The sequence below is a fragment of the Schistocerca serialis genome, chromosome 4 (genome assembly GCF_023864345.2).
Source record: "Schistocerca serialis cubense isolate TAMUIC-IGC-003099 chromosome 4, iqSchSeri2.2, whole genome shotgun sequence".
Taxonomy (NCBI): domain Eukaryota; kingdom Metazoa; phylum Arthropoda; class Insecta; order Orthoptera; family Acrididae; genus Schistocerca; species Schistocerca serialis.
Window position 1 is genome coordinate 88,758,521 of NC_064641.1, and position 12,264 is coordinate 88,770,784.

Here is a 12,264-nt window from a genome sequence, read left to right on the forward strand (position 1 = left end):
CGGTCCTCTACGGCACTGCGTAGGATCCTACGGTCTTGGCGTGCATCCGTGCGTCGCTGCGTTCCGGTCCCAGGTCGACGGGCACGTGCACCTTCCGCCGACCACTGGCGACAACATCGATGTACTGTGGAGACCTCACGCCCCACATTTTGAGCAATTCGGCGGTACGTCCACCCGGCCTCCCGCATGCCCACTATACGCCCTCGCTCAAAGTCCGTCAACTGCACATACGGTTCACGTCCACGCTGTCGCGGCATGCTACCAGTGTTAAAGACTGCGATGGAGCTCCGTATGCCACGGCAATCTGGCTGACACTGACGGCGGCGGTGCACAAATGCTGCGCAGCTAGCGCCATTCGACGGCCAACACCGCGGTTCCTGGTGTGTCCGCTGTGCCGTGCGTGTGATCATTGCTTGTACAGCCCTCTCGAAATGTCCGGAGCAAGTATGGTGTGTCTGACACACCGGTGTCAATGTGTTCTTTGTTCCATTTCCAGGAGTGTGTGAAACTGGACATGTACGAACAGACTTTCGGTAAAACATCATCCATGCAGAATGGAATTTTCACTCTGCAGCGGAGTTTGCGCTGATTAAATCTGCCAGAAAGTTTCAAAATCAGCGCACACTCCGCTGCAGAGTGGAAATTACATTCTGGAAACATCCCCCTGGCTGTGGCTAAGCCATGTTATCGCAAGATCCTTTCTTCCAGTAGTGCTAGTCCTGCAAGTTTCGCAGGAGAACTTCTGTGAGGTTTTGAAGGTAGGAGACGAGGTACTGGTGGAAGTAAAATTGTGAGGACGGGTCGTGAGTCGTGCTTGGGTAGCTCAGTTTGTAGAGCACTTGCCCGCGAAAGGCAAAGGTCCCGAGTTAGAGTCTCGGTCGGGCACACAGTTTTAATCTGCCAGAAAGTTTCAAAATCATCGCACACTCCGCTGCAGAGTGGAAATTACATTCTGGAAACATCCCCCTGGCTGTGGCTAAGCCATGTCTTCGCAAGATCCTTTCTTCCAGTAGTGCTAGTCCTGCAAGTTTCGCAGGAGAACTTCTGTGAGGTTTTGAAGGTAGGAGACGAGGTACTGGTGGAAGTAAAATTGTGAGGACGGGTCGTGAGTCGCGCTTGGGTAGCGCAGTTTGTAGAGCACTTGCCCGCGAAAGGCAAAGGTCCCGAGTTAGAGTCTCGGTCGGGCACACAGTTTTAATCTGCCAGAAAGTTTCAAAATCATCGCACACTCTGCTGCAGAGTGGAAATTACATTCTGGAAACATCCCCCTGGCTGTGGCTAAGCCATGTCTTCGCAAGATCCTTTCTTCCAGTAGTGCTAGTCCTGCAAGTTTCGCAGGAGAACTTCTGTGAGGTTTTGAAGGTAGGAGACGAGGTACTGGTGGAAGTAAAATTGTGAGGACGGGTCGTGAGTCGTGCTTGGGTAGCTCAGTTTGTAGAGCACTTGCCCGCGAAAGGCAAAGGTCCCGAGTTAGAGTCTCGGTCGGGCACACAGTTTTAATCTGCCAGAAAGTTTCAAAATCATTGCACACTCCGCTGCAGAGTGGAAATTACATTCTGGAAACATCCCCCTGGCTGTGGCTAAGCCATGTCTTCGCAAGATCCTTTCTTCCAGTAGTGCTAGTCCTGCAAGTTTCGCAGGAGAACTTCTGTGAGGTTTTGAAGGTAGGAGACGAGGTACTGGTGGAAGTAAAATTGTGAGGACGGGTCGTGAGTCGTGCTTGGGTAGCTCAGTTTGTAGAGCACTTGCCCGCGAAAGGCAAAGGTCCCGAGTTAGAGTCTCGGTCGGGCACACAGTTTTAATCTGCCAGAAAGTTTCAAAATCAGCGCACACTCCGCTGCAGAGTGGAAATTACATTCTGGAAACATCCCCCTGGCTGTGGCTAAGCCATGTCTTCGCAAGATCCTTTCTTCCAGTAGTGCTAGTCCTGCAAGTTTCGCAGGAGAACTTCTGTGAGGTTTTGAAGGTAGGAGACGAGGTACTGGTGGAAGTAAAATTGTGAGGACGGGTCGTGAGTCGTGCTTGGGTAGGTCAGTTTGTAGAGCACTTGCCCGCGAAAGGCAAAGGTCCCGAGTTAGAGTCTCGGTCGGGCACACAGTTTTAATCTGCCAGAAAGTTTCAAAATCATCGCACACTCCGCTGCAGAGTGGAAATTACATTCTGGAAACATCCCCCTGGCTGTGGCTAAGCCATGTCTTCGCAAGATCCTTTCTTCCAGTAGTGCTAGTCCTGCAAGTTTCGCAGGAGAACTTCTGTGAGGTTTTGAAGGTAGGAGACGAGGTACTGGTGGAAGTAAAATTGTGAGGACGGGTCGTGAGTCGCGCTTGGGTAGCTCAGTTTGTAGAGCACTTGCCCGCGAAAGGCAAAGGTCCCGAGTTAGAGTCTCGGTCGGGCACACAGTTTTAACCTGCCAGAAAGTTTCAAAATCAGCGCACACTCCGCTGCAGAGTGGAAATTACATTCTGGAAACATCCCTCTGGCTGTGGCTAAGCCATGTCTTCGCAAGATCCTTTCTTCCAGTAGTGCTAGTCCTGCAAGTTTCGCAGGAGAACTTCTGTGAGGTTTTGATGGTAGGAGACGAGGTACTGGTGGAAGTAAAATTGTGAGGACGGGTCGTGAGTCGTGCTTGGGTAGCGCAGTTTGTAGAGCACTTGCCCGCGAAAGGCAAAGGTCCCGAGTTAGAGTCTCGGTCGGGCACACAGTTTTAATCTGCCAGAAAGTTTCAAAATCAGCGCACACTCCGCTGCAGAGTGGAAATTACATTCTGGAAACATCCCCCTGGCTGTGGCTAAGCCATGTCTTCGCAAGATCCTTTCTTCCAGTAGTGCTAGTCCTGCAAGTTTCGCAGGAGAACTTCTGTGAGGTTTTGAAGGTAGGAGACGAGGTACTGGTGGAAGTAAAATTGTGAGGACGGGTCGTGAGTCGTGCTTGGGTAGCTCAGTTTGTAGAGCACTTGCCCGCGAAAGGCAAAGGTCCCGAGTTAGAGTCTCGGTCGGGCACACAGTTTTAATCTGCCAGAAAGTTTCAAAATCATCGCACACTCCGCTGCAGAGTGGAAATTACATTCTGGAAACATCCCCCTGGCTGTGGCTAAGCCATGTCTTCGCAAGATCCTTTCTTCCAGTAGTGCTAGTCCTGCAAGTTTCGCAGGAGAACTTCTGTGAGGTTTTGAAGGTAGGAGACGAGGTACTGGTGGAAGTAAAATTGTGAGGACGGGTCGTGAGTCGTGCTTGGGTAGCTCAGTTTGTAGAGCTCTTGTCCGCGAAAGGCAAAGGTCCCGAGTTAGAGTCTCGGTCGGGCACACAGTTTTAATCTGCTAGAAAGTTTCAAAATCATCGCACACTCCGCTGCAGAGTGGAAATTACATTCTGGAAACATCCCCCTGGCTGTGGCTAAGCCATGTCTTCGCAAGATCCTTTCTTCCAGTAGTGCTAGTCCTGCAAGTTTCGCAGGAGAACTTCTGTGAGGTTTTGAAGGTAGGAGACGAGGTACTGGTGGAAGTAAAATTGTGAGGACGGGTCGTGAGTCGTGCTTGGGTAGCTCAGTTTGTGGAGCACTTGCCCGCGAAAGGGAAAGGTCCCGAGTTAGAGTTTCGGTCCGGCACACAGTTTTGATCTGCTAGGAAGTTTCATCTTTCATACAAATTATCGCACAATCAGTTTTACAGCTTATGTATCGAAGTTCTACCAACCTTTGCTAGTCGTCTATTGTAAGTTCTGTTTTGAACCGAGAGTCTAACAGTCTCTATTTCCTCAGGATCTTCCGAATTTCATTATTAAATCACGGTGGACCTTTTCAATCCTTTGTCCACTTACTACGTACGAACTCTCCAGACCACGACTCGCAATCTATTTGAACTTTCCCCATAATCGCTCTACGTCCATCGTACTAGAACAAAGTGATGTCAGTAAGTGAGATGCTAACAACTGCTTTTCTGATTTATCTAGCAGAAACGCTTTCCTTGTCTTCCTTACTATTTATCAACTTTCGTAACCATAATAGCTTAAATGACATCATGATCGCTAATCCCCATTTCTATACTAACATTGTCGATCCAGCCTGTAGTAGCTACAAGGTCTAAAATATTTCCATTGCCTATGAGATGCCGAACTAGCTGCTCAAGACAGTTTTTAGAACCCGTGTTCAAAAGTATTTGGCACAAAACTAGTATAGCAAGATCTGGGTATATAGGCGCTTCTGAGGATGGATTTTCTTTGAATGGCTCTAGAACTGTCACAGAGGAATCGGTCAACTTGGATTCACCTCTACCTGTTATACGCGACCTGATAACTTCGACCTCAATTGAGGCAATATTTTTGTCAACTGCAATGAACACTGCCGGCCGCTGTGACAGAGCGGTTCCAGGCGCTTCAGTCTGGAACCTCACTGCTGCTACGGTCGCAGGTTCGAATGCTGCCTCGCGCATGGATGTGTGTGATGTCCTTAGGTTAGTTAGGTTTAAGTTCATAGTCTAGGGGACTGATGACCTCAGATGTTAAGTCCCATAGTGCTTAGAACCATATGATTTTTTTTTTTTTTTTTGCAATGACGCTCCCTCTCCTATTGGCTCCATGACCCACTAAATATTAAATACCATTTCGGGTTTCATCCAGTTCTCGGTCCCAAGAATAATTTGAGCACGAGAGCTTCCTGAAGCGGAGTAGATTCGGGAACTTCATTACGAATATTTCGACAGTGTACTGAAAAAATTACAGCAGTCGAAGTATCTATTCTGAACGCGGTCAGACTTTTCTCGTTGCATATCGACTGGCGAGTATTCATCAGAGCACCTCAAACTAGCGCCTAGCGTAAAAAAAAAAGAAACCTCATGTGCAATCTACAAGCAAGTACTCTGTTACCGCTTCCTTCTTGTAGTGCACACCTTACCTATCAAGGACAATCCTGTAAATCCCCACCCGATAAATGTATAAATCAGCAACTATCACAGAGTCGACGAAGCCATTGGCTGAGACGCTCCACTCGCTTCCGAGCCAAAGGACCCTGATAAACTCAGGCAACAGTGCTACAAATTACGAGATCTGCTTGTACCCGCCTGTGCGAACTGTGGATGGCCTCAGAACCCATGCGACAGACGTAATTGCTTCTTGATGACTGGGTGTTGTGTGATGTCCTTAGGTTAGTTAGGTTTAAGTAGTTCTAAGTTCTAGGGCACTGATGACCATATATGTTAAGTCCCATAGTGCTCAGAGCCATTTGAACCATTTTTTGAACAGACGTCATTGGTCCGAAGTGAGCTACAGTTAGCAGACGACTGCATCCTGAAGGCTCGATAGCCGCATCTTGAATGAGGCCCCCCCGGCAGACATGTCGAGTACACATTGGCTTTCTCTCCAGCCATGAACGCTATCTGTCTAAGAAAAACCATAAGACGCCTAACACTGGAGCTCCCAATGACTACGAAACCCCCCCCCCCCCCCTGCTCGGAACATGCTGAAGCAACCGCCATATTTCCACTCACAGTGTGAATTGGCGAGGTCAAACGGCTAGTCCCCACATTGGCCCTCAGCCTCAAGCGAACCGAACGCTTTGGCACCCGCCACTTGCCCTGCTGTGAGGGCAGATCCATCGCTTCGGCAGCAGAGCCCGTGAGCAAAACAAGCAACAACTGGCATGTCTTACGCGACGCGCCAGGTTCTCCGCCACCGATACACACCGAGGCAACAGCCTGAGAGTGACTTGTAGTCAGAAGAGCATTCAGCTGTTCGCGAAATGTGCCCAGCTCCTCCTGGTTCCGCACACAGTGTGCACACATCCTAACGACCCTAGCAAAGCTAACTGGGAAAGAGCAGAGAGAGAATCCCAGATATGCAACTTGATACCCTCCTAATGTGTCACCAACGGACGCTGACGAGATTGCAGTTCCCGATTTGGCCCCTTACTTGACATGCATTTATCGTGAATATGTCGGCCGGTGCGAAGTTCCAAATGATTGGATAAAAGTGCTGGGGGCTTTGTATACAGGATGTCCCACCCGAACTCTTCACCGTCAATTTCTCTAGACCCACAACAGATAAGGAAAAACGGCATTCACGGGTATGAATGTACCGCATCGGCTCGCGAAAGTAAATACTAGGAGACATTGCAAACCGAGTTCAAACATTGGTTTCAACATAAACTTTTTTTTAATGGACAGCCAGTATTATTCCATAAGCAGTCAATAACATGAGAAATCGCAATAACAAATGGCATTGCTTGCGTCGCAATACATTAGTTATATCCAGATTCTGAGCTATGGTGTGTCTTAAACGTTTTCCTTTCGACATGCATAAGGAAACCGCTTGATTTCAACGCTAGACGTCGCGTTTCAGATCTCCATTGCAGAGTCCCAGGCGAAGGGTGAAATGTGGGTAAGAGATGCTGTGAGCACTTCCTAAGGTGTGATACGACCGCGGTAGAACTGGGTAGAACTGTAATGAAATTTGCTACCAATGTTACTTCATTAACGCACTTTACAGGTCACATTAACTTCCGAGCTCTGGCCTTTTCTTCCACGTGTGTCGACATCTCGCTGTTGAAGCGCCCTCGAACCAAATGGTGATGTCCAGGGTATCACTCTTCTGCACTATTACAAAGGGCGGTTGAGCTAAATTTCAGACTTACACGTCGGAATCAGACACTGTATTTTGGAAAAGTGATCCTTTAATTCTGTTGCACAATGTAGTGGGATTGATAAAGAGCATTGATTAATGGTACAGAAGAAGTGAGTATTTCAATCCTGACTTGCTGGTCAATGTGAGGCTGGCGATCCTTATTTAACATGGTACAGCACAGAAATTACCTTCAGTGACACACATTTACCATACGTTGAGTTATTTGGCTGTTTATAGTAATTTGCGTGTTGTAACTACATATTTGAATCCAAATCTTAGGAAAGCATCAATAGAAGCAATGAAACACATCCAGTTTGTTGGAACTGTCTTTAAGAAATGAAAACCCTCGTTTATGCTAAAATTGATGACTGTTGGTACCACGTTGCTCAATCCGTGGAGCCATCTACTTACATGTGGGACGCAGTATTTAGTGAAAAAAATTTAATTTCAGGTTTTTTTGTTGTTTTTTGCAGTTCTTAATGTAGTTTTCTGCAATTCTCCGCGCTAATACGTCTGGCGAAGGCCTCTTCATCCCTGAATAAATACCGCAAACTGCACCCAAGTTTTCATGCCCGCGGCTGCATCTACAACATTTTTTTTTACAAGATATGGCTCAGATTCTTGAGTTTAACTCGTGCTGCGCAGGATTCTTCGCATTACATCTTCAAAGTGTGCATTTTATGGGCAAGTGGCCTGGTACTTGTTTTACGGTCTTCTTCCACATGATCGAACACCACACACGGAAATTATGCAGTTAGAATAACTCTGCGTCGAAAACCTTGGCCAAAGTTATGTGCCTTGAACGAGTGAATTTCTCGTCAGATTCTAGTTTAATCAGTACATTTACGTCAGTTAGGTTAACGTCTGTAGCGAACCATTTTTCTTACAATCGGTCACTTTGGAGGCACGTCATTAGCTTGCTGTACACATTAACTACAAGACTGCAAGATCCTGTAACCAATAAAACGATATCCTGGACAACTAGTTGTTAATTTAAACACCGTGAACACATTGCAAAAGAGTATGTATTGCTTTCAAAGTCATGCCAACAACATCGCTACTACACGCCCGTTGTTTGTTATCAAACACAGGTACTTTAAGAAAATCATGCCTCGCACGCATTGCTCATTCAGGACCCTGTGACGTCAGCATGTATTTTTCAGAAGGTTGATTCTTTAATCTCCGATAAACCGTTTAGTAATTGTACTGAATTTTTTAGGCTTCCGGTATACAGTGCTCCACCACCATTTTAAGGAACCGTTAGTAGAAAGTGAGTGATGCCTTACAACGCACGTATTAAGCCGTCAGCGCTCATCATATTATTTTTAAGTCTTAATAATGACGGTGACTGAAACCATTTCTTTTGAATGAATTATCAGAGATTCAAAAATGGCTCTGAGCACTATGGGACTTAACTTCTGAGGACATCAGTCCCCTAGAACTTAGAACTACTTAAACCTAACTAAGAACATCACAAACATCCGTTCCCGAGGCAGGATTGTCGCACGGTTCCAGACTGTAGCGCCTAGAACCGCTCGGCCACTCAGGCCTGCAAATTATCAGAGGCAGTTAGTCCTAGGACACTGATGTCTGAAAAACATTTAACCATCTCGTAAATAGGACTACGATTTGTTTACCACAGCCAAAGTACGGAATGAAATAGAAGATAGAAGGGTGTGCTTTTGAAAGGGATTACTCCACTTTTTGCACCTACCTGATCTAGGCAAACATGGGAACGTGACTGAGGGTGGATGGACCCTGATTTGAAATCAATTTCTCGTGGCAATGTGTCCTGTAGCGAATGCTAGCCCGTACTCTTTGTTAGAAAACAGGCTGTTAAGGCAAGGAAACAATCTGCTTACAAAATTTGTATCTCACGTATGTAATGCTGGGATGATGACAGTAAGGCAGGGTTAAGAAAAACTGCAAAAGAATGGTTGGAGGCAGGAGTTGCTTTTTTTACATAGGAAGAAATAACAAAGGGATATTCCTGGTTACTCCTGTTTGTAAAACCATTCGGCGTTCATGAAACTGGGAGAATGTGAGACAAAGACAATTGAGTGAGTATGTGAATGGAAGAATGGAGAACAAAATCAGACATTTATCAATGTGCAGACAACGGCGATCTGAGCGTGGGGCAACGTAGCTTATCTCTTCATGAGTGGAACTACAGACTGCTTAGATGTGATTGCGAGCGTGATAAAGAGACACCAGAACGTGCGACATAATCAAACGAGCTGCGCGTCACTCTCACCCATGACTATTTAAACCCTCAGATCAGAGGCACAGAACACGACCCATATTTCCTGACAGCAGACATGAGGACTGTGGTTAGTATCTTCCGATGTATTTACGTCTCTGCTATATAACTATATCTCTATTTTGGCTACAACATTCAGTCACATCACCAGTTTTGCACAGAGCAGTGGCTTGGTTCTAAATACGTCACATGGTTATATTTATTTTCTTGATCCATATCTTTCTATTGCCTCTTTCCCGTGCACATTTCTGTAAGCATTATCATCGATATCACACACACAGGACAAGGCTAGGTGAAAGCTAACGTGTTATCCTGGTACACCTTCTGCTGAAAACACTAACCGGTACGTTTCAACATTTTGAATTATGGACATTTTCCTTAAGACATTGCTTTCTGCGCCGTCATCAATAACCTGAATATATTGAAACAGAGACCAAATAACAAAAGGTAGTGACTGCATTCAAACTAACTGTTACGGTTGTCGTGATTTACAGATGAGAAAAGTACGTTTCTTTACCATTAAGTTCTAATCCGATAACGATGAACACTATAATAAGTTAGAATACTCTAATAAAATATATGATTTCATAGTTCTATGATTCATTCGTGTAGGAAGTGGTGGAAAGACAGAGCAATTGCAGTCGAAAAGTGGACAGGAAGAAAACTTTGGTATCTTTATATAGTGTCTGTATCTAGTTTCAACAGACGTTTAAATTTAATACTGGGTCTCTACTTGTCTGTGTGATCAAGTAAGTGTTTAAAAGATGTGCATATTTTAAATGAATTCAGTACTCTTATTAAAAGTACTTTCTTCCACAGACGCTCCTGTTCGCTGTGTGTGGGGTCGTTGCCGCCAGACCTGACGTTCTCCATGTCGTCCCCACATCGACGCTGAGCGTGACAAAGGCAAGGACTTCCATAGGCGCAGATGTGGACGAGTATCCTACTGCAAGTGGACTAAGTGATCGCAGCTTTCTGGTCGGTCCAGAAGTGCTTCCACAAGTGAAACCCAAAGTGTCAGATACAGTCGAGTCCATCGTTTCCATCGCACAGTTTAACCTTCTGTCCAGTAATCAACCTCTCCTCCTACTTCCGAGCTCTTATTGCCAGTCCAGTCTCGCCAAGAGTTCCCACTTGCCGTTTTATTCTGTACCTAGCACTCTTCCCATCAGCACTGGGTATATCTGTTTCCCATTGGGCACCCTCGTCCTCACTTGCGCTTCCAGTGAGGGTCACATACCCATGTACCCTCTCCTTAGCACCATCATGAATAGACCCCACCTCGGGTTCCCAATAATAAACCCAGTTACTAGTGTCCCACTGTCGGAATCTCAACTGAGAACCTGGTCTCTCAACCAGTCACAGTACTAAATAGCGCACCGACAACCACTATCGACTTCGCTGGTGTCCCGATTCGTGTTCCTGGTGCTGCTTGCTGCTAACTTGGAACGTCCGTCGGTTCCCTCAGTTACCAAGAAGCTGGAATTAGTGAATAAACCCTGAATAATTTGTTTATAGCCTTTGTTCATATTGTTCTGAATAAAATAGTTTCCTTATTTGACTATGGAATTAAAATTATTTAGTCTTGCATATTCATTAATACGCCAAGCATTTTTAACCATCAAGACAAATAATAATGTAAAATGCATCTGTGTCAAAATTATTTACAAGAGATTTTCTTAGATGCTGTAGTGATCAATAAAGCAAAATAGAACTAATCGTCATATTGCTGCAACTGATTAGTCAGAAGGAATCATCTTGTAATGCAAAAGGAAGCTGAAAATTTTATGTGGCTACAATAAATTAATACAATGAAGAATTTAAGTCTCAGACACGATATTAACTGAGTAAGCTTGAAATGGGAAGCCAGAAAAAAACCCTTAATTTTACCATACGACGGTAGTCGCTCTGAAAAATCGATGATAGTTTTAATGCACAGTTGCAAAGCAGAATGGTGTCATCACTAATAGAACGGGACGATACTGGTGGTAGAAGCAACACACCCTAAAAATAGAAAAAGTTTTCTTGTGTATCGAGCGAAACGATACAGTGTCAAACAGGAGGACGAGGATTATAATACACATACGATCATCATAATTTCCGTATTCTGGGAATCCTCCTAAGCCGCTTAACACTATACCCCGAATGATATTCCATGGAAGGTACGACCAGTCATCTTCACCTACTGTTCCCATAGCGCGTTAGTATTCGGTCACTAATGGTCAAGGTGTGTTTGTGATATTAAACTGTAATCTCCCTTCCCTTCTTCTGTAAGATGACCAGCATGAAATAATACTTACTTACATGCGTCACACTGTGTTAAAAGGCCTAATTATTATTAGGGAGAAGGAGTATCACAACTATGTATGTAACCTCCCCGCAAAAATTTTAATGTCAATATTAGTGAAATTATAACCACCCCGCAAAAATATGAAAGTCAATGTTATGTGAAAAGTTGTCTTCCCACGAAACTGCATAATAAAAATGAGCTAAGCGTAACCTCCTTGCAAAATTAAAGAATAATAATGGCGCAAATGTAAACTCCCTACAGTAATAAAACTCAATGATAATAAAAATGTGCAAAAATGTTAAGTCCCCACAAAATTAACGTTAACATGAACGTGATAAATTTTATAAGGCCAGCTGCGCTGACCTTCGGCCCTGTGCAATAATTAAACCTGAACACAAAACCAAAATTCTTACCTCAGTAAATTGCATCTATATCTGCTCTTATTTTACGGCACAGCTTCGTGCAATGCTGGCCCATGTTTAATTTTGATTCTTGGAGGGAATGCATGGGAAATATTATTTAACTTGAAATGAATCATTTTTCTTTTAAAAAGGTTACTTTGTAGAAAAATTATTATTGGGGCAATTCTTGAACAAATTAATTACAATTAACATATGTTATTAGCTGAGCGCAATGCTGCTTCATTACCTTCGATAACAATATACCTGTGACCAGAACCGTGACCAGAGACCCATGTCGACGCCCGCCGACTCCTCACACACAACAACTGTTCCTGCCGACTCGCTACACGCAACTGAACTCAGTCCAACTCACAACTGCAACTGAACTCTCGCGCAGTCAAGCGCAGACTAGCCACGATAAATAACTCTCTGGTCAGAGATTCTGTCATGCCTCGGCATCGCTGCTACTGAATACACTGAATACATACGTGTTTCATGTATTGTCATTAAAGCTGGTCAGCCGCAATACGCCTAACTTATACTATGTAATCTATAATATTAACCGTCAGCTACTTGCTTAGCGTGAATATATCAGTTTAAGTATATTGTAGTATATTCACCACGTACTAATAATCAGTTTCTTGTCGCTGACAAAGTGTTGAACCTCCACGGGGGACTTACAAGCATGCATATATTTTACAT